The 23,082-nt window shown below is 37.3% G+C and overlaps 1 pseudogene; it reads right to left on the reverse strand.

Moving 5' to 3' along the window:
* Positions 1 to 665: 665 nt before the first annotated feature.
* Positions 666 to 2,110, reverse strand: LOC114291695 (UDP-glucose 6-dehydrogenase 1-like; annotated as a pseudogene).
* Positions 2,111 to 23,082: the final 20,972 nt, after the last annotated feature.

The raw sequence follows: 23,082 nt of genomic DNA on the forward strand, positions 1-23,082 counted from the left end.
AGAGAGTGGTCTTTCTCAACCAAAAACTTTTTTGAGTAATGGTCTTTTGCCAAATTTTGGTGACCCTTTCGAACAAAATGCAAGCTAATACTAGTATGGACTTGGTAAATATGCAACTTGGGTTGCTTCAAATAACTCCCACCGACTTGCTTGACTTTACTGGTCTAGGGATTTGACAAAATTGGATAAACTAAATCAAGATTTGATCATGTTGAGAGTGAGGTTTGGGCTTGACCGACTCAACCAAACAAACCAAAAATTGAATAGTCCACTGTTCATGATGTCTATATGTGTGGACATCTCTTTTGGGCCTCAAGGCTTTGTTTGGACATAAAATAACTTCTTTCTTTTTTGAACTATTGGGTCCATTGGCACTGTAAAAGTCTCAATAAATGATTTCTCTCCAAACCTCAAAAGCTAAAGCACAAAAAAGTGATCAATCAACCAAAGTCTTAAAAAACAAACCTTTTGAACTATTCTTATCACTATACCAATGCATGTTTACACTGTTAAATTTCGCATCTTTTGGTTTCCACTGATAGATGAGTAAACAAACACAAGTATATTATACCAAAGAAAAGCTTAATAACAAACAAAGACAACCAACATCAAGAAAAGAAAATTTTCAAAGAATCAAACACTTCCTCTTAACATTGTTTAGGCCTCTATGCCATGGCAGGCATGTCCTTGAGCCATGGATCCAACGGCTTCCCATCGAGTACACAATAAATCCGATCTCCCTCAACTTCGCAACACCCACAACGTTCCGGCCATCAAACACGAATGCAGGCTTTTGCATATTATCAAAAATCTTCTTGAAATCGAGCGTTTTGAATTCGTCCCATTCAGTTAGAATACATAGCTCGTGAGCATCTTTTGTTGCTTCGTAAGCGTCCCATGTTACACTCACTTCCTTTACCGAGGTAGGGCTCATTGGTTGCATATGACCCAAATGGTCCCAATTGAATTTATTCATTGACAAGTCCTTATGCATTTGATCTTCAGTGACTTGAGGGTCGTATATGCTCAACCGGGCCTTATCACCCAACAATCCCTTGCACACATTGATTGCAGGGGTTTCTCTCGTGTCACCGGTGTCTTTCTTAAAGGCAAACCCTAGTATAGCGATTTTCTTACCCGATATTGTGTTGAACATGGATGAAACAACCCAGTTCAGAAACCTGCTCTTTTGGTAATCGTTCACCTTAATGACTTGTTTCCAATAATTTGCGACTTCAGAGAGACCATGGCACTCGCAAATGTAAACCAAGTTGAGAATGTCCTTTTGAAAACATGATCCACCAAAACCAACACTTGAATTTAGAAATTTGGGTCCAATTCTAGAATCCATACCAATAGCATGGGAAACCTGGGCCACATCAGCGCCAGTTGCCTCACAAAGCGCTGACATGGCATTGACAGAAGATATTCATTGAGCTAGAAAGGCATTGGCGGCTAGCTTCGACAGCTCAGCTGACCAAAGATTGGTACATATTATCCTCTCCTCGGGAACCCAATGGGTATACACATTTTTCAATGTCTGGATCGCCTTTTGCCCATCAGGGTTCTCTCTCCCCCCAATGAGAACCCTGTCAGGGCAAAGGAGATCCCAGATTGCAGTCCCCTCAGCAAGAAATTCTGGGTTTGAGAGAATCTGATAATTAATGCCCTTACTATTATGAGTCAAGATTCTCTCAATTGCCTCTGCTGTTTTCACAGGGATTGTCGATTTCTCAACAACAATCTTATTAGATTTTGACACGTCAGCAATCATCCTAGCCGCACTTTCCCAATATGTTAGGTCTGCCGCCTTACCGGCCCGGAGGCCATGGGTTTTAGTCGGAGTATTGACGGAGACAAATATTATGTCGGCCTCTGACACGTGTTTTTCGACATCTGTGCTGAAGAAGAGATTTTTTCCCTACATTGCTTCACCGCGTTATCGAGATTAGGTTCGTAGATGGGTAGTTGATCACTGTTCCAGGCATTGATCCGAGCAACCGAGATGTCCACGACAACTACTTCAATTGAAGGGCACTTTAGGGCAATAACTGCCATGGTTGGTCCTCCAACATAACCAGCTCCAATTAATGCAGCAGATTTTCACCATTTTTTTTGTTTTTTGGCTATCAAGATCAAGATAGAAAGGACATGTTAGTTTTGGTGTGAATACCATTTTGAAACTTCGTTACACTTTTTTTTAATTCTCAAATTGTTGAATATATACATATATTTGGTATTGAAGACATGGAAAGGTAATCCAGCAAAACTACCTACAAGAGACTGTAATGAATTATTGCACTTAAAATTGGATTTGGATCCAATAGCCACAGAAACAAATTTATATTAAGAAAAAAAAAAAAAAAAAAAAAAACTTTTGACAGGTTAGTTTGCAAATCACATGATTCACATCTTTACCAGAACATAATAATAAGAAGAATAAGAATAAAATAATATCCTGAAAGCGATGGAAATAAGGCTTCCATTACATTTTCCTAAGAAACAAACAGAACCAAATGCTAATTTTCCTAAGAAGAATAGCAAGATGTGAAAAATGGTAACTGATCAATTGAAGTTGAAGTTGAAAAATGGCAAGCATAACACATTTATAGCAACCTAGCATTAATTATTGATATTTTATCCATTTGATTTTTTGCATGAATACTTTATACAACACGAACGGTACAAATTACATAAATGGGTCAAAGATGAGACTACCAAGCCTAACATCACATCTCCAATATATGCTCAACTCGAGAGAATCTATTTCTCATTTGTAAAAATGAAACACAGAAGTGATAATTTGAAATCATGTAAAAAACAAAAAAACCATATAAGGGTACATTCAAAATTGAAGTTAAGAGACCATAATTACCTTAAATGACTTCCCAATTTGGCTTCAAAACAAGACAAGAAAGCACAAAGAATATGAGCTTTGCAATACAAAATAGGCCTAAGTAAGAGCTTTTTGTCCTCTACATGGAAAGAGTGCTAAGACCTAGACCTATTTATATATACATCTCTAGAATCTACCAAAAGCTCTTTGGAGTCTCTCCCAAACTAAGCAAATTGCGAAAAGTCATATATTTTAGAAGCTTCTGATCGGATTGGAAGAGCGTTCAACACGTGTTCAATGCACCTTTCAATCAGGGACGGATTCAGGATTATGATTTTGGGAGGGCCGAAGTACGTTTAACTTCTAACCAATAAAATTTGAAATTCAATACCAATTTCTACTAACATGAAAAAAAATCAATCATGTTACGATAAAATATTGAACTATATATTCCTTGTCAACATAGTTGAGTATCAAAAGATAATCATACAATCGAGAATATTTTTTTGCCCATATTCACTTACAAAAAGTAGTAATTATTTCTACATGCATTTATTTACTAAAATTAGGCATCTTCAATTGAGCTCGACGCTCTTTCATAATATCAAAAGCATGAATGATAGAGTCTACATCAAACCCTCGAGCAATATCTTTTTTAATGTACGTAATCAAGTAACTAGCCAGAAAGTCATCTTCCATCATATTCCTAAAAGTCATAAAATATATGGCAGCACAAAATAACATTTAGATTTTTATCCAAAATCTTAGAGGAAATCAACAAATCATAACCTAAAAACCTATTCAATTATCAAGAAATCACACGACATAGTGCCTACCAATTACAATAAATTATAGTATTAAAAAAAAATTTACAATATTTAGTTAACAATTGTATCAATAACAATTATCAGATATTCATCGCAACTCCTGGCTTCTCCACCCTATGCCAGCCTCTCTGCCACAATTTCACCCAAAAAAACAACTAGCTTGCATTGGCCCCACATTGTCATTAAATTATTATTTATTTTTAAAAAAATTCAAAATCAATTACTAACCCAGATAATGTTAGAGGTGGTGGGTTCTGATGTGTGTGTTGAAGAGTGTATGTATATTTATTTTTTCGATTGGCATAGTAAAATAAAAGAGTGTTTGGAGAGAGGAGCGAAATCTATTGACAGTGGGGGTGTAATTGTGGGTTATGTGATGTAGGAAGTTGGGGATTTGGGTTGTCAAGTTTGGGATACCAAAACTGAAACTTGGGTTGAAGATTTCTAGTTGTCTGCAGGCTTATGGGTGACCAATAACAAATTAATGGCAAAATAATTGCATTGTTCAGTCTAAAATCACAATCAATCCTAATATTCAGTCTCAAAACAGAATAATCACATTGAAACTGAAGGGATATCAGATAACTTACCAGTGAGAGTCCACGGTTCCATCGTCCACGCTGACCAGCTCTGACGAAGTCCGACGACAAAGCTTCTTCGTTTCTTCCCTCATCTCTTCGCTCCTTTCCTCTCTTTCGAATCGCAACAAGTCTCTCAGATCAGTTGTTTTTTAATCTTAGTGCTTTGTTTGAACAAGCTTCTCCAACAAGCCTTATAGTTTATATATTTGTAAAAGTTTCATATTTTACACTTTGACCTATTAAAGTTTCTAAAATTTTGCTTTCATCTTGACCTAATTTAAAAAATACATATACATGAAATTTAAAATAGATTATTATATATGTTAACTAATTCAAAAAAAAAAAATCTAAATAGTTTAAAAAATTGAGGGGGCTACTCTGTAATCTTTTGAAATTATTTAAAAAAAATTTGAGGATGTGAACTCCTGTAATTTTAAATTATTTCAAAATTTCTAATATAATATATGATATTTTTCAAATTTTTGAGGTGCGGCCGCCCCCCTCCGCCCCCCTTAGATCCATCCTTGCTTTCAATGACAATTCAACAACTCTTTTTAAATAAAAGATTTTTCTAATAACAATTCTAAGAATAATTTTTAATAAACATAAAATGTCAAAATATTTATGATTTTAAAATATTTTTCACGTATATCACAAGATACAGTTATATATCTTTATGCATTTTTTACACATTTTACTTTTTGACATATTTTATAACACTAATAACAGTTGTTAAGGCTGTTTTTAATAATTTCCTTAAATAAATCAGTCTTAAAAGAAACAAAAGTACCATTTTCATTAAAGTTAATGAAATGTCAGTTTTGTCAATACAAAGGAGGTGATTCATTAATTAATTTATCAAATATTATAAAACAATCATGTTACATCACATATATATAGCTGACTTATATGAGAGAACAACCACTATTGTTTTTATTTTATTTTATTATATATATATATATATATATAAAGCACTATTTAACATGATTTCTTGGTACATTGGGCTCTGCTAACTCATTGGTTAAGAGGTCCTACACTTGACTAAAAAGTTAGGGTACCTTTATATTTGTTTGCCTCTTTGTTAAGTTTGTTGGGTTTGTCATGTTTTGTGGTTATTTGTTAACATTTTTATTTATTTTTTTATCGAATAAGTTTAGGGATACATAATTTGATTATAGGAATGGGCACATAATATACATGGATGAACAAAATTTTGAGAAGTAAGTCTCACCAATAAATTATAATCTCCATTCCATTTTGTTTTTGTAGCAAGTTATTCTTTTTTATAGTAGAATGTTAAGTTTATGACAAATAGTTTCAACTAGCCTACTCTCTCATTCACTATAAGGATTTATGAATAAATTCTGAATATACATAGTCACCAACCGCACTAATCAATAAAAGTCTGAATATTTTGTGTCTCATGATAGTTGCTTCATAGTAAAATTTTCATGTTCAACCCCTTAGCCACTAAGCTACCATTACATGTTATGTAATACTCGTATTATAAATAAAATAAAATAAAGGGAAAGAAATGAAAAGAAAAGAAACACCTCTTGTGAAATCCATTTAATGCAAAACACATATAATAATTAACATATCAAATAAATGACTCTCTTGCAAAGTACGTGAAACCCATTACACAAAAAAAAATCGTTTTTCAACAAAACCCAAGTCCCATAAAGTGCCAAAAAAACTGTTTTTAAATAATACTAATACTAATACTAATAATAATAAAGTAATCATACCCTCGTGGGTGGTTTGCATGCAATAACAGGGCTCTCACCAGAATTTTACCATTACTGATAAAAGAAAAAAAAAAAAGCAAAAAGAAAAAGAAAGCTTCAAAGTTGAGAAAAAACGTGCTCGGTGGGTTCAGAAAGCATTGAGCGAGATCAAAAACATGTTTTATCATATAAATAAAATAAAATAGAAAGTAATAAAGTTGGAGAACTTAATTTGAAGAAACATTAACATATATATATATATATATAGTTTAGTTTTGGTGTCGTTTGGGAAGAGTTCAGTTGGGTTCTTTTGGCTCTTTGAGCCACAAAAGACAGAATAGGTTATTTGAGCCACAACAGACAAAACATCACATCCAACTCATAATCATTATATTCTGCTCTCACAAAAAAAGTCAAAAAGTCCTTCCCAAACCAAGCTTTTGAGCCCAGGTTCAAATAGCCAAAAAAGCCAAAAAGTCAAAAAACCAACCCACTTCCCAAACGGAGGCTTCGTGAGATTCATGGATTGTTTGGAGTGTCCTAAATAAGTGTATTTTTTGTCTTTTTAGACTAAAAAGTGGAGGTTGAAAATATGAATGTTTGGGTTAACTTTTTGACTTTTTATAAAAAAATGTGTAATAAAAAATTGTAAAAATTAGTTTGTAGGGGAAAATTAGAATTGGAAGTTGTGCAGCCGTAATTGTTGACTTTTGGTAAATAGTGATAACTTTTTAACTTTTTGAATAACTTTTTGACTTTTTAACTTTTTTGAGACTTTCCAAACTTGGTCTAATTGGCAAATCAGCAACAAGAAGGTCAGAGAGAATGGTTAAGTACACAACAAAGGTATTGAGAGAGAGAGAGAGAGAAAGTGAGAGAAAATCTCCTTTGTTTGGCAGGTTGGACAATTGAGAGGGTCACTCTTCCATTATTTTTTTATATATAGTAGCATTTATTTAGACACTATTACCCTATAAAAAATAAAAAGTCTACTATTAGGATGGTTTGCATATTTATTACGGTTTGGTAATTGCAATAGGGAGAGGGGGTTTGTGGACCCACCCTGCGTCTCTCATTTAAACATTTAAATAGTTTATTTTGTCGAATTTTTTATATTATTGGTAAAAAAAATATATTAATTTGATAATAATAATTATATGATTTTATTATATTTATTTTAAAAATAAATAGTAATAAAGAGGCATTATTTTTTGTAATTTTATTAATTACATTTAGATATTAAATTTTAATTAGATTTTTTTTTTTTGGATAGGAGTACTTAGAAAGAATTGTGTACATGCAAGTAGAAACTCCTCTTACATTTTTTACTCCTTTTTTTTTTTTTTTTGATTTTTCACCGATGATGGGCTATGGGCTACATAGTAGGAGGTAGACCTCTCTTAGCTTATAATAACTCCTAAGTTTGAAGAATAATGTAGAGATTCATAAATTTGTCTATAATCTATATAACAAAACAAGAAAGTTTTTGAAAATTTATAAAATGTATCTTATGTCAGTGGCTGAGATAATTTCTAATTAACATCTAACGGCTGAGATGAGATGAAACATACAAAAATGAGTTTGGTTCCCGTGGTTCCCGCCCAAGCCTCTGCATCTGCATCTGCATCTGCCTCTGCCTCCTACCTACTGTTAACATATATTAATATATTAATTATATGTTATAGTATGTATATAATATAATATGTTATATATAATATAGTATGTATATATTAGGATTCTTTGTCGCTGCTTTCGGTCGCCCGCCCTCTTTCGGCCTCCTTTTCTTTATTATATTAAATTAGATCATAATGATGTTTCGTATCCAGCTCCTATATTATGGAGCCTCTATTTGGTTTCTGAATACAGTTTTAATAACAGAGTGTTCACTTTCAATATCACTCTCTCAACTCTCTCTCAACTTCTTTTACATGGTATTAGAGCACAGGTGTCTTTCCTAGCCTCTATTTTTTTTTTCTCTCTCTTGGCAGCTTGCTGGGTCTCTCGTCTGCAGATTGTTGCCCCTCTCGTCCTTCTCTCAATTACAGTTTGGACACCACCGAAGCCTTCATCTCTTCACTACGGATCCACGGCCACCGGAATCATCCTCTTTCGCCGTCACACGCGCCGTCACGCGCTCTTTTTGTCGCCGGCCCGTTGCCTGCTTCCGCCTTCAGCATCACACGCGCTCCACGCGTCCCCAGTCGCCTAAGCCACCTCTTTCCGCGTCCCACGCGCTCCGCGTCTGCCAGCCACGCCAGCCGTCCGCGTGAGCCATCCAACCCGCGTCCCTCGCGCCGGCTCGCACCCCCTGCACCCGCTTTTTTCCTCGGCTCCCCAACTCGGCTCCAGCCGGTCCGGCTCCAACTGGTTCAGCCACTTTCCCAAGCCGGTTCACCCAATTTTTGGACCTTTTTGGCCGTTCAGCCCGATTTCTGACTATTTTGGCCTTTCTGCACTCACTGGTGCCCTTGGAATTTTCAAATTCTCCCTTGATTGTGCTATTTTTCTCTCATGGATCGCCTGGACTTCTCTAACCACCCTATTTTCGTTATTCTTGACGGGACTAATTATGTCCTATGGGCACAAGCTATGTTTGGCTTCCTCAAAGGAAAGAAACTTTGGCGCATCATCACTGGGGATGTGTGCAAACCCATTCAAGGGACCATGGATTCTGCTGCCACGGACTCCGCTACCAAATATGTCGACCGACTGGAAGATTGGGATAGTAAAAACTATCAGATCATCACTTGGTTTCGCAATACTTCTATTACCTCTATCAACCTTCAGTTTGGTCGGTTCCAACTTGACTCTGCTTCCTCTCCTGCCAAAGACATCTGGGATTTTTTACAAGAACGCTATCAGACTACTGGCCTTGCTCACCAATATCAGCTTCTGAGTCATCTTCACCATAAGCGCCAAGAAACAACTTAGAACATTAATGATTTCCTCTCCCAAATGTATTCTGTTTGGGATCAGCTCGCTCTTTCTGAACCTCCATGGGATTGTACTAAGGATGCTGCCTTGTTTACTACTTACCGTGACCAACAACGCTTGGTTCAGTTTCTCATGGCTCTCACTCCCCGATTTGAGCCAGTACGCGCATCTCTCCTTCATCACACTCCTTTACCCACTCTTGAGCAAGCAATTTCTGAACTCCTGTCAGAGGAAACCAGATTTGGTACTCTCCATCCGCACCCTGTGGACTCTGTTCTTGCCACTCCCCAGCTTCGAAGTTCTCCTTCCCCACCTTCACCACAGAAGTCCAATGCCTGTAATTACTGTCACAACCGCAATCTTCCCTCCACTCATCTTCTAGTTAATTGTCCAGTTCGTCTTTGTCGGTTTTGCAACAAGACTGGCCCTGGTCATCTCCAGCAAGATTGCTTCCGCAATCCCGCCCGTGCCTCTTGCAATGGTCCTTCCACCGGGAATTTTTCTTGCAGCCACTCTCACCGTTCTGGGACTCCGTTTAAACTAATGCCTGCTCAACGCACTGCTGCTGCTGCCTCAGAGGATTTACCTTCCTCTGTTCCTATAGACCCTTCCACTCCAGTCTTCTCTCAAACCGATGTCGAAGCCATGTTTCAACATTTTTGGCAGAATTCTGGTACTCCTCCATCTACTGCTTTATCTGCCACCGCAGGTAACTCTTCTTGGTACTTTGACTCCGCTAGTTGTAATCACATGACCTTTGACCCTACTATTTTTACTCCTCTCTCTTCTACTCCTCATGTTCCTTCTATCCATACTGCTGATAGGCCTCTTCTGTCTGTAAGTCATGTTGGTTCTGTTTCAATCTCTCACTTATCTTTATCTCATGTCTATCTTATGCCTGCTCTTACTTTAAATCTTATCTCCTTTAGTCAATTATGTGAGCATGGTCTAACTGTTACCTTTTCCCGTTCTGGTTGTTTGGTGCAGGACCCTCGGACGGGGCAAACTCTTGGGATAGGCCGTAAGCATGGACGTCTCTACGAACTCATCCATCTTCATGTTCCAGATTCCTCTCAGATCACAGCTCCTACCACTGCTACCACTGCTCCTCCTTTATCTCTTTTTCAGCTTTGGCATTGTCGTTTAGGCCATCTTTCTGTTGGTCGTTTAAAATCTTTAATTTCCAGTGGTCATTTAGGTCATATAAGTTCTGATGTTTTAGATTGTGTGTCCTGTCAACTTGCCAAACAACCTGCCTTGTCGTTTAATAAAAGTGACTCTGTTTCTCTTGCCCCATTTGATCTCATTCACTCTGATATTTGAGGACCCTCTCCTACTCCTACTATGGGAGGCGCACGCTATTTTGTTGTTTTTATAGATGATTTTTCCCGTTTTACATGGTTGTTTCTTATGAAAAATCGCTCTGAGCTCAAACAACTTTATTACAATTTTGCTGCCATGGTTAAAACACAATTTTCTAAAAATATTAAGCTTTTTCGCTCCGATAATGCCATGGAATATAAAGATTTTGACTTTCTTTCTTTTCTTCAGCGTCATGGTACTCAACGTCATCGTTCCTGTCTCGGTACGTCTCAACAAAATGGACGTGCTGAACGGAAACATCGACATATCCTTGACACTACTCGCGCCCTCCTTCTGTCTTCCTCTTGTCCGGAACATTTTTGGGGAGAGGCAGCTCTCACTGCTGCTTACACTATCAATTGTATCCCTACACCTGTCATTCATAATCACACTCCTTATGAGCGTCTGCATGGCACCCGTCCCCCTTACACCACCCTTAGGGTCTTTGGATCTGCCTGTTTTGTTCTTCTCCAACCTCATGAACGTACCAAACTTGAACCACGCTCTCGCCTCTGTTGCTTCTTAGGGTATGGTATTGAACACAAGGGGTATCGTTGTTGGGATCCTCTCTCCCAGTGACTCCGTATCTCTCGTCATGTAGTCTTTTGGGAACACAAAATATTTTCCTCTCTCTCTCTCTTCCGTTTGTCCGTTCCCTCATCCACTTTGTTTTTTACTGACCCTTCCATGGATCTGTTCTCTGATGAGCTTACCCCACCGCCCTTGCCAGCCTCTCTCGAGTTCTCTGATGAGCTTACTCTACCGCCCCTACCAGCTTCTCTCGAGCCTGCCTTGCCTACTAGTCTGTCCCATGCACCTGCTACCTCTGATGGTCCTGCTCTTGTTCCCTCGGGATCCTCCCCTCCTGGTGAGTCTCTCCCTTTGGCTCCTCCTGCCTCTACTCGACCACACCGGGTAACCCAACCTTCTACTCGTCTTCGTGACTTTATTGTTGGTTCTACTGCTTTTTCAACTTATGAACCGACCTCCTATCGTGAGGCTCGCTCTAATCCTCTTTGGCAGCAAGCTATGACTGATGAATTGCAGGCTTTAGACAAAACTCACACTTGGGACATTGTTGATCTTCCTCTTGGCAAGACTGCCATTGGTTGCAAATGGGTTTACAAAATCAAAACTTGTTCTGATGGATCTATTGAGCGCTACAAAGCCCGCCTTGTTGCCAAAGGCTTCAACCAAGAATATGGTATTGACTATGAGGAGACCTTTGCTCCTGTTGCTCGTCTCACCTCTGTTCGCAGCCTGATTGCGGTTGCTACCACTCGACACTGGGATCTTTATCAAATGGACGTGAAAAATGCTTTCCTTAATAGTGTTCTTCTTGAGGAGGTCTACATGCAACCTCCCCCTGGGTCTACTTATCCACCTCATAAAGTCTGCAAACTTCAGCGTGCTTTATATGGTCTCAAACAAGCTCCGCGCGCTTGGTTTGCCAAGTTCAGCTCTACTATTCATGACTATGGTTTCACCTCCAGTTCTTATGATACTGCTCTTTTTATCCGGACCACTGCTCAAGGGACCACCTTGCTTCTTCTTTATGTGGATGACATGATTATCACCGGTGACGATCTTGATGGTATTCTATGCCTTAAACAGTTTCTTAGCCATCATTTCGAGATGAAAGACCTTGGTCCTCTCAGCTATTTCTTGGGTCTTGAAATCTTCCATGATTCCACGGGGTCTTTTCTCTCTCAGGCTAAGTATACCTCTGATCTTCTCACCTGTGCTGGTCTTACGGATTGTAAGACTGCCTCCACTCCGCTGGAGCCTCAGAGTCGTCTTACACCTCTTGATAGTACTCTTCTCTCTGATGCTACCCTATATCGTCAGCTGGTTGGCAGCCTTGTCTATCTCACTGTTACTCGTCCTGATATTGCCTATGTCGTTCATATTGTCAGCCAGTTTATGTCAGCTCCTCGTACCCCTCATTATGCTGCATTAGTTCGTATCCTTCGTTATCTCAAAGGTACCTTGTTTCATGGACTTCATTATTTCGCCCGCTCCTCTCTCCAGCTTCGTGCTTTTTCCGATGCTGATTGGGCTGGGGATCCTACTGACCGGCGCTCTACTACCGGGTTCTGCTTTTTCTTGGGTGATTCTCTTATTTCTTGGCGCAGCAAGAAACAATCTCTTACTACTCGCTCCAGTACCGAGGTCGAATATCGTGCTCTTGCTGATACTGCTCAGGAGCTTCTCTGGCTTCGTTGGCTTCTTGCTGACATGGGTGTTTCCCCCTCTGGCGCTACTGCCCTCTTTTGTGACAATCAAAGTGCTCTTCAAATTACTCACAATGATGTTTTTCATGATCGCACCAAGCACATTGAGATTGACTGTCATTTTATTCTTCAACACGTCACTCGTGGTACTGTCCATCTCCATCCAATCTCCTCTGCTGATCAACCTGCTGATATCTTCACCAAAGCTCATTCTCCTGGCCGCTTCGTTGAACTTGTCTCCAAACTCCAGTTGGTTGATGTTTGTCCTCCTTGAGTTTGAGGGGGGCTGTTAACATATATTAATATATTAATTATATGTTATAGTATGTATATAATATAATATGTTATATATAATATAGTATGTATATATTAGGATTCCTTGTCGCTGCTTTCGGCCTCCTTTTCTTTATTATATTAAATTAGATCATAATGATGTTTTGTATCCAGCTCCTATATTATGGAGCCTCTATTTGGTTTTTGAATACAGTTTTAATAACAGAGTGTTCACTTTCAATATCACTCTCTCAACTCTCTCTCAACTTTTTTTACACCTACGTATGCCTCCTACCTGAAAATGGGTCTGCCTCCTACCTATGCGCCTCTTTATCTCTCCTTCATTTCAACTTTCAAACACCCTCTCAGTACCCATTTCTCTCTCACCTTTTGCCTCTCATTTCTCTGTTCTCATTTCTCTTCCTGCCTTCATCAGAGCTCACTCCGACCGTCGTTCACTCCGACCACTTCGACAGCTCAGTTGCAAAATCCATTAAAATTACTCAGGTGGGTTTGGTGTGATTTTTGTTGGGGGTTTGGTGTGATTTTTGTTGGGGCTTTGATGATTACTCAGCTCGATTTTGATGATTTGGTCTGATCATATATCCAAAAGAGTAATAGAGTAATAGAGTACTCATTTTGGCTTTGATGATTTGGTCTGTTATTTTTATTTTTATTCATTTTGGCTTTGATGATTTGGTCTGCTATTTCAAGAAACTGATATGTGTTTTTTTTTTTTTTTTTTTGGTGTGTTTATCTATATTTCCTTTTTTTTCTAAGGTGGTAGCTATCGTGGGTTTATCAAGTAAAATCTGTGGGTATATCAAGGTGGCAGCGGTAACGTATCAATCTTTGGAAGGTTGATCTCTTGCTATGGTGCTCTGATCATATATCCCACTTTGAGGTTCATTGAAATTTTTTATTATCCATAAATAGTTTTCATTTGATAAATTAGAGTAGTAATATGGTCAAGAACAAAAGATCAAATCCACTATACTCATCCATTATATGATTGGAAAAAAATATGAACCAGTTTTCATCATGCTCATCTTTTTGTGAACCAGTTCAAAAAAATTGTTTGGATCAAATCCACTATCTTTTTGTGAGCCAGTTTTCATCATACTCATCCATTATATGATTGGAAAAAAAAATGAACCAGTTTTCATCAAAATGAACCAGTTCTCTTATTCCTTTATCATTTGATAAATTAGAGTAGTAATATGGTCAAGAACAAAAGATCAATGCTCATCTTTTTGTGGAATTTCCCAAAAATGGCAAGAACAAAAGACCAAATCCACTATACTCATCCATTATATGATTGGAAAAAAAAAATGCAAATAGAACCAGTTTTCATCATTGTTGACCATACTCTTTTTTGAACAATTCCAACTTAATAGTTAAAAATGAACAGAGTACTCATTTTGGCTTTGATGACTTGGTCTGTTATTTTTATTTATTTGGTGTTTGTGTTTGTCTATATTTCAAGAAACTGATGTGTGTGTGTGTGTGTTTTTTTTTTTTTTTTTGTGTTTGTCTATATTTCCTTTTTTTCTTAGGTGGCAGCTATGGTGGGTTTATCAAGTAAAATCTGTGGGTTTCAGTCGCAGCGGTAACATATCAATCTTGGGGAGGTTGAGCTCTTGCTATGGTGCTCTGGTCTAGACAAATGGAAGAGAACAAAGGAAGGGGATGAGTTGGGGATCCCACTTGGAGGTTTATTGAAATTTTTTATTATACATACACAGTTTTCATTTGATAAATTAGAGTAGTAATATGGTCTGGTGATTATAAATGATTTTGACAAAAATATAAATACTAAAAAGATACTCAACAAGAGATAATTATATGAAAATGGAAAGTGTTGTTATGTAATCTGTTTTTTTCTTGAAATATAATCATGAAATGTAAAAATTATTTGACTTTAATTGAATACATAATTTTTCCCTAAACACGACAATGAATATTAATCTACTTTTGCCTTTCAGTTAAAGAAATCGACTTACAAAATTAAGCACCACAATATTAATGGAATGGAATATATGGGTTTTGTACTAAAATCAATTCTGTTTTTGTTCTTCCATGTACTAAAAACAAAGACAAGTTATGAAATTGGCTGCTAAAAAATGGCTTGAAATGGAGCCATTAATTGGAGTCAAGTTAAAATAATGCTATGTGCCTACAAACATTAGAGTCGAAGCCACACACAATGCTCATCTTTTTGTGGAATTTCCCAAAAATGGCAAGAACAAAAGATCAAATCCACTATACTCATCCATTATACGATTCAAAAAAAAAAAAAAAAAATGAAAATAGAACGAGTTTTCATCATTGTTGACCATACTCTTTTTTGAACAATTCCAACTTAATAATTAAAAATGAAAATAGAACTCAAGCCAGACTGAAATCAGAAAATCAGGTTGTAAAACTCAATCAACCCAAAATGAAACAACTATCTCCAATAAGACATTTTAACAAACAATTCCAGTACATTATGCAACCCAAGTGTGGTTTACAAAATGATGTTTATTTGTTGCCACCATAATCAAAGTAGGGAAGGCAACAATGTAAGAGTAGTTTGTAGCTACCATTCCTCTAAAAAGGCTTAGACAACAATGATGTTTATTTGTTGCCACCAGGATAAATAGTAATTTTTTTTTATTATATTGGACTTTTAATCACTATGCTCAATTAATATATATTGATTGGTATTCTTTCAGTGGACTGGACTGTTTTTTGTTCAAATCCGCGGAATAGTTGAGTTAAATAATGTTTCTGCATCTGGCAAAAACATTGAAGCCATTTTTCATGTTCTAGCTAAATAAGTTTTCAGATTATGAGAGAGTAGTTTTATTTATATGGAGTAGTTTAATTCACTGTAAGTGTTCTATCAGTATTTGTTGATTTTTTTTTTTTAGTATATAAATTCTGTAAATGTTTTTAGTCAAAAAAATGATATTTATTTATGTTAGTAATGGGCGCCCATGTGGCATGACCATTTGAACATAATTTGGATCTTATCCAAATAGGTTTTGAATTAAATTCAAACCTATTTAGGATAACCACTCAGGATATAGATATTATCAGTTTTAACTGATATGGATAAATAATAATAATATATTATATATCTGATATATGGTTATGGGTAACCCAAAAGAGAGAAACAACGTAGGTTTTGTTTCTACCCATAAACTTACTCTCTCCCAAGAAACAACGATCAAGTCATTTGCACTGTGGTTTGTGTGGGTGATATTCACCATTGTAATATCACCCCACTGCTGGGATTGATTGATTAGATTCTGGTAAGCACGTGATTTATCCACGAGGTTTTAGATCAAATGAGGTATGATCTAAACATTTTATTCCGCTGCATGTTATTTGTTTTGATTTACATTGGTATCAGAGCCATTGATGGATATTTTCGTGCTTTCTTTTATCATGTGTATATTTATAAAAGATGTGGAGATCCAAAATATTTCATTTTTATGATCATTAATGTCATTTTTAAGAGCATAAATGATTTTATTTTGGAAAATGGAGTCTGGCAGTACAAAAATGGGACCAGAAAACACCCTGGAAGGCGGCGCGTGGTATGCACGCTCCACCTGACGCCGTGAGCTGCAGCCACGCGCTCCCACGCGCTGTCACGCGCCCGCACGCACTGTCACGAGCCCGCACGCGCCTGCACGCGCCATCACGCGCACGTCGGCGGCGTTGTCCACGCACGCGCGCCGTCCGCGCCCGCACGCGCACCGCGTGCTGGAGCCGAGCGCTGAGCCGAGGGCTGGAGCCGAGCGCCGAGCCGCGGCTGAGCCGCGCGCCGAGCCGCTCCTTGAGCCGACTCGCACCGAGTTGCGCTGAGCGGCGCCGAGCCGAGCCGAGCCGTTTTTCCCGCCTGGCTTGGCTCTAAGGCTCTGTTTGTTTGTTTTTTAATTCTGAATTGCGTTAATTGGTCATAATTTATTCGTTATAGCTTTGTTTTAAGCATGGTTGGTACCATTAGACTCAGAATTAATTTTGCTACATTCTGTAAAATTTTGAAAATTTTATGAAAATAAAAAATATTTTTCCTAAAATAATAATGCATTATTTTTGCTTTAAAATGCATCTGGTGTTGCATGATTAAATTTCTGGGGCTGAATTTTTTATTGTAGACTATTGATATAGTTTACTATTTACTAGTATAGTTATAGCATTTTATCAGATTCTGGAATATTTATTTATGATTTTATGTGTGTTTATTAGTTATTTAAAATTCCAGAAAATTCCAGAAAATATCAGAAAATTCCAGAAAATTTCAGGATGATGTACTTTCTGTTATGGCATAATTTAAATATTTAATACAACATATTTTTTTTAGATTTTGTAATATGTTGTAATTAAAGGAGCATGATTATTTATTTATTTATTTATTAGAATTCCATTATTAAATGAATATAGCATGAGTTATTTGTAAATTTACATTAAGATGCTATTGTATGGAATTTATCATGCTTTGTATATGCCATAGTCAGTGGGAGGTTATTCGGTTGAGAGAAATCTTTGTAGATTAACTCCCGAAAACCAATATTTTGCGCATAAATTAAATTAAATTTTGGATAATTGTCACCTGTGGCGCAAGAGATGATTACGAGCATAGCGGATTTTCGATCTTGCGACTTGTGTAATATTGTCACTATTTAATTTAGATTTTTGCGGAAAAATTATATTATGCTAATCAAATTAATCCCAATGCGAATTTCTCTCTAAATTGATTTAGCTTATGGAAGTTAATTTGGTTGACCTAGACTTAGTAGAGATGTTCAAAAGTGAACAAACTAATCCCATTCTTTAGATGAGCAAAAGTCTTGGAGACTTTAGGTCAAACCTTAATTGAGCCAAAGTAAGGAAACATGACTCAAAGTCACCGTGGTTTTGTTGCCTTGTTCGGCACAATAAAAACTAATGTGTGCGCTATAGTTAGCGGCACGCTACATAGTTTTGGTTGGCGAGTTTTGGAGTTATGAAATTAGTAAGCCCTCAATAGATCAGTATATGATCTTGACTAATGAGCTGAGCGGATTGACTTTGTAATTTGATTTGTAAATAATGTTACATCATTGGATGAAGTAACATTCAAGAGTCACGTCATCCAAGAAATGCGAGCTTAAATAAATTAGTCATTAAGTGTAAGACGAGTAGCCAGTATGAACAGTGTTTTGCTCTCTACCCAATTATTGGGAGTGGATTGAGCGAAATTTCATGCACTATAATAGTGTGCGTAGAAATATCACGTGAAGTGAAAAGATCAGCGCTTAGAAGCTGCAAAATCTATTAACACTACGTGAAAAGATTAGCGCTTAGTGGCTGCAAAATCTATTAGCATTGCCAACTTGTCTAAGTTTGGACACTTACTGTTTCCACACTTGAGTGTGAGACATGAAGAGGGGCTTCTTTGTATAATTCCTTAGCTAGGCTAACGTTTTGAATAACATTTACCACTAAGCGCAAACGTTGCAGCATAGTAATGAAAAGGTCAAGGCCGACAAGGTTGTAATGACTCTAAGAATTTGACGCATCGCTTGTGAGAGCATTGTGTTGAATTAGACTCTTTAGCCTAATTCGCGCTTAAGTTACTTTGGAGCTGTCATAGTTGATAGCTTATTCTCTCCTTCTTGTGGATAGTAGAATTAATTGCAAGTAACTATGAAGCGAGAAATAGATATGGCAAGAGGAGTATCGTCATCTTTCAACTAGATGCAGTAAAGTGTATGGAGAATAAAATTGACTTGAAGGTGCAGGGGATTAGCACTTACTAGTTAAATTTGCGACTTAGGCGCACTTGATATCTCCATGACATCCCTTTTATGATCTAGTGAATATGACTTTGTCGTGAGTCATTACCTAGTTGGGCCTAAACCTTTAAAACTTGTCTTTGAGAACTCACACATTAAGATGATTGGAATTAGTTTATGACATTGGTCATGAACCAGTGGCTTATTATACTTAATCACATTAATGAGATGATGACACGATGGTTTGAGTAGGCCTTCTCGGGCCCACTCGCTTATGACATCCTGCTCTCATGTAATGTGTAACTTTGTTCGCAATGGGTGCGCACAAGTAAGTAGGAAAGCCGTAGAAGGTCATTTGTATTTGCGCATTTAGTCCACTATGTTATTTGTGACTAGATATGTGTGAGGGTATGATAGCTAAGCCTCAATCTCGACACATTTATAGATTACGATACGCATCTGAGTCAAGACTATTTGATCTCCCATAAGTCAAAAGTTTTGAGACGATTTTTGACATTGCACATATGAGGTCGAGATCAATTAGATAACAGCTTTCATGTTTTTAGTTTTGACCAAGGTGGCGAGTATCTATTTGAGTTATTTTTAGAAAACTCTGTGAAGAGAGATGGATGCTTAGAAAATTGATTATTCCTAGTACTCAACAACACAATTGTGTAGTAGAGATAAGGAATTAAATATTGTTAATGTTAGGTGGATAATAGCGCAAAATATTTCCCAATTGAAAATTGCACTAGTTTGTTGCCTATATCCCTAACTAAGAGCCCTCCATATCAGATTTTACACTCCAATTTTGAGTAATAGGTTAGTGGAGAGCCATCTATGGGCGATCTATAAGCGTTAAGTAGCTTATCTTTATGTTACTTCTCATAAGATTGTGAAGTTAAGACCTAGGGTTCTATAGCGCATTATTGTATGCTGTCTTGTAAACACAAAGGGTTGTGTGGCGCATTATTGTATGCGGTCATGCAAACCCTCCGGGTCATGTGCATATAGGTAAGCAGCTTTGTTGTAGTGTAACTAAGTCACATAAAGTTTTATTAGTAAAGGTGACGTGAATAGAGTTTTCGGAACTCTATAAGATGGAGAATTCCAAGCATAGCGCTCTATGTAGCTTAGTTGAGAATGGAAAGAAATTTTCAATATCCTAGGGACAGTGGGAGCGATGTGCCTACTAATGGATTACTCCATTAGAGAAGAATACTCTACATTCTTAGTTGCGTGGTAGCGAATGTGAAAATTTTCCACGTCATCACTGGGTGATTGAGAGGGAAACATTCATGATTGCTCCGCAAGATGATAAAGAGCCTAGGATAATGCTTAAGGCTCTAGTCCCCTATTTTTAGAAAGTGGATCCATGTTGCGCAGTTTAAGACAAAGTCTTTGAGGATTAACCATTTTTTTTAATTTGGTTGACTTTCCATTATGACGCAAAACTGTTATAAAGTTATGCGTAATTTGGATAGTCATTGTTGAGGCATAAGGCTCGCTAGATACCGAAAAGTCGCACCATTGAGGAAAGTGTAGACCATGAGAAGACTTCCTCCTAGGGAGTGAGGTTATTTTGACTTAGGCTATGATTGACATAAGTTCGGAACATTGATTTGTGGACATTGTGACCCGTTTTTTCATTAGAGAATTGGATAAGTAGATCCGTAAGGATTTACCTTCTGCTTTTATGGTGAAAAGTTAGGAGCGCAAAAAGGTTGCTGGTTCCAATAAATCTTTTACAACCTAAAGCAGTTATCCAAACAGTGGTTCTTAGATTTCGTCAAGCCATGATAGGCCAACGATGATCAATGAAGACCACTGAGGCATGATCAATGGTCCAAAAGAAGTTTTTCCTTACTTAGTCATTATGAGCCAGGAATTTATAAGGTTGTCGCCACCTAGGGTGGGCAGTCCTCTATTTTAGATATGATGGACATGGGTGATGTAATTTATATGCTCGGATGTACGATCCTTAGGGATTGTTTTAGGAAAATTCTCGGTCTGTCTTCGATGACTTACATAGAGAATATCTTAGAATGATTCTAGATGCAAAATTACAAATCCATTGACTTACCTATCGGTAAAAGCCAGAGCCTTAGCTATTGAGTGAATCCTCAGATTGTCTTTGGGAGAAACAGATGACCTATATTCCTTGATCTTTTCTTTGTTGTGGGAGCCTAAAGTACGCTATGTGGGCGTATTCGGCATGATAAGTGTTATCTTTGATAAATGGTTAACTGAGTTGTTCAGACGTTGACCTTGCTCATTAGACTGTGGATAAAATACTTTATTAGAAGCATATTAATTTGCTCCTTGTAAAATTCAATGCGCTAGTTGGGCGCATCTGCGCTAGTTGGGCGCATTAAGAATGAACGCAAATTGGTCACCAAAAATATCTTTAGAGAGGTTATTGCGCAAGAGGTAGTGATCTTAAATCATTTCATGTGAGGCGCACATGGTGGATTCCGTTGTATATACTTATCGCAAGAGCATAAGGCTTATGTTTGGAATCTATAATTGCGCAAGCTGTGGTCAATTTTTTTTAAAAATCGATCACTTATTTTGAGATGATGGGATGTTGACACTATTACGGTTTGTGTCATAATGATTAGCAAATGATGATGTCAGCAGGCAAGATTGGCTCACTCACACGAGCAATCGCCCTTGGCGCTTGGGAGCGAGTAAGGATGAGACTGGTGGTTTATTTTTATTTAGAGCCAAGAGAGGCTTAAATCATCCACTATGTATGTCACCTTGGTTATAACCAAGATGAGGTCGTGTTAAGGACCAAACATGGATGTTAGTTCCCACTTTCCATGTTGTGCCTGTTATGATTAGCCAGATTCGAGATCTCATTTGGCGCCTAGAAGGCGAGCAAATAGAGAATTCGGGTTAGGCGCTAGAAAGCGACTAGACTAATATCTGTACGGTGTATCGAGTATGACATCACTCTTTATGGAAGAGTTACTCCACCGTAGCATGTATTCATACTATATGTGCTTGGCGACCGAGTAATGAGGTGAGAGAATGGATCCCTGCTTCCTCACCGTGTGAGTCTTACGTGTCATTATTGATATGACTTTCATTTATGTACCCTTTTGTGACTTTTGACTATGTCATAAGGTAAGGGGTTGATGTTCTGCTACTTTGGTATGTTGCCTGCGGTCATGCATGATTCGGCCTTAAGGGACATCACTGGGAAAGCGGTCAATCCTAAACTAAATGGCATGAGTGCAAAGGGAAGATCATCTAGTATTACACCACTGTTGTATATTCACTGCCGGCAACTCACATCGCTCTGTATGAGAGGCGAATTGAGTGTGAATATATTGCAAGAATTGAGAGGGTCAAACATGCTCTTTTTGAGGGATTAGAGATGTTTTTTGGACCGGTGTAATTAGATGGGTCTGGGGTATATGAGACACTATTTCTGTTCTTTTTGGGTTGATGTCTCTATGCTGGCTCATTTTGAGTTTCTAGTATAGAGCTCCCACATGCAGGTGTTCTCAGCAGTCGCACGGTGCAGTGGCTAGTATGAGATTGTTTATTTTTGGGAGATTGAGACAGAGATGTGGCAGTGTCATGCCAACTCATGTGCGAGTGGGAGATGTTAGTAATGGGCGCCCATGTGGCATGACCATTTGAACATAATTTGGATCTTATCCAAATAGGTTTTGAATTAAATTCAAACCTATTTAGGATAACCACTCAGGATATAGATATTATCAGTTTTAACTGATATGGATAAATAATAATAATATATTACATATCTGATATATGGTTATGGGTAACCCAAAAGAGAGAAACAATGTAGGTTTTGTTTCTACCCATAAACTTACTCTCTCCCAAGAAACAACGATCAAGTCATTTGCACTGTGGTTTGTGTGGGTGATATTCACCATTGTAATATCACCCCACTGCTGGGATTGATTGATTAGATTCTGGAAGCACGTGATTTATCCACGAGATTTTAGATCAAATGAGGTATGATCTAAACATTTTATTCCGCTGCATGTTATTTGTTTTGATTTACAATTTATTATTTATTTTTGTAGTATCAAAATACGTCTCAGTGACTGTTATTTTTAATTTGTATATAGATTCTGTAATTGTTTAAGAAAATAAAAAAAATAAAAATTTATGTTACATCTAATCTGTTTTGACTGTACATGTTTTGTCCATGAAAATATTGAGAAACATGACTATAATCTTTTCTTATTTTATTGCTGTTATTGATGAAAAAAAGGTATCCATTCAAATTTTTAGTCAATAAATTTCGGTAGTAAGTCAATTATGTTTTTGGTGATTCTTAAACTCATATTTTTACTCTACAAATTTTACAATTAGAACCTGCTAAACATTCATATTCATATCAACACTCTAATATATTTTAGTCTGGTCCAAAAAAAAAAAAAAAAAAAAACCAATCGCATGGATCCTTTGTATTCACTCATTTTTTTATTCACGAATCACATACAAGCATTGATGGGTTTACATTTTCTTTCTCTACATTTTTGGGTTTATAAGA

Source organism: Camellia sinensis, chromosome 4 (genome assembly GCF_055761805.1).
Source record: "Camellia sinensis isolate YWXY chromosome 4, ASM5576180v1, whole genome shotgun sequence".
In the NCBI taxonomy this organism is placed as follows: Eukaryota; Viridiplantae; Streptophyta; class Magnoliopsida; order Ericales; family Theaceae; genus Camellia; species Camellia sinensis.